The sequence below is a fragment of the Elephantulus edwardii genome, unplaced genomic scaffold, assembly GCF_000299155.1.
Source record: "Elephantulus edwardii isolate Elephantulus edwardi_28Jun2011 unplaced genomic scaffold, EleEdw1.0 scaffold00271, whole genome shotgun sequence".
NCBI lineage: Eukaryota > Metazoa > Chordata > Mammalia > Macroscelidea > Macroscelididae > Elephantulus > Elephantulus edwardii.
This window is the reverse complement of record NW_006400021.1, coordinates 2,298,379-2,299,413: the sequence shown is the minus strand read 5'-3', so window position 1 is coordinate 2,299,413 and position 1,035 is coordinate 2,298,379. Positions and strand designations below refer to the sequence as shown.

General features: G+C 37.5%; 1 protein-coding gene across 1 annotated transcript in view; it reads right to left on the bottom strand.

Annotated features, from left to right (window-relative positions):
* Positions 1 to 1,035, bottom strand: part of BDP1 (B double prime 1, subunit of RNA polymerase III transcription initiation factor IIIB) — a 124,632-nt gene that overhangs the window by 63,125 nt on the left and 60,472 nt on the right. The gene's annotated exons all lie outside the window — the stretch shown is intronic.

Genomic DNA, 1,035 nt, shown 5'->3' with positions numbered 1-1,035 from the left:
TTGGGAGGGTGGAGGGACAGCGCAGGGGGGAAAGACCCTCTATGAGATGGATTGATTCGGTGACTGGGGTAATCGGGATGGGTGTGTCAGAGGCAATGCGGTTAGCGCAGGATAGAGCAGGGTTTAGGGCTGTTGTGCATAGGGTCGCTATGATTCGCAAACGACTCGACGGCACATCACAACAACAACAACAACATATGATTAGGCAATATTTGTGTATGATAACAGTCCAGAATAAGAGGTGCATAGCAAAGTGACCTGGGGAAGGGGTTAAGAAAGGGAAGAGGGAGGAAATTATCCAACAATAAATTTTTTTTTTTATTTTAAAAAAGTGAACTGATGAGGTAGGGAGGAAGGTGTACAACCACGAATGAATGAAAATCCAACTTTTCTATAAACTTTCATTAAAATCACAATTTTAAAAAACAGGAACAAATGTTCTAAAAAAATCTATCCAACTCCAAAAAATAATTCCTTTAAAAGCTTAGTGTTAAGTGGCTGTGGCAAAAAAATGATGAGCAATTATGGGGTAACCAGCCTGCTCTACTAGATGTGAAAAAATATAGTCATACTTAACTGTCCTTTGAGCGTGAAACTGAACTCTGTGCTGTGGCACAATTTTCAGCCAAACAATAAATATACCTAAAAGAACCCAGCACTTAGAATACTCAACCAGCCAAGATCACAAGGCAGCATTGGTCCAAGGATAAAACTCATAAGGTAGAAAGGTAGAAAATAGAGTGATGAATGGAAAGAACCCCTGAAAGGTAGTGGAAAGAGTGGTAACACAATATGGGGATTGTTGTAACCAAGGACATTCATTATTAGTATGAATGGCTGACTCTAATACCAATCTGCAAGGCAAACTAAACTGTATGGGATCAGGGTTAATAATTAAGACCATGTAAATAAGAAAGAGAAAACAAATGAACAGAATAGAAAATCCAGAACATTTACCTTAAAAATATAAGGTTTTAGTATATCAGAAATACAGCATCTTAAATCAGTTAAGATAAAATATAAAATAAAGTGCTA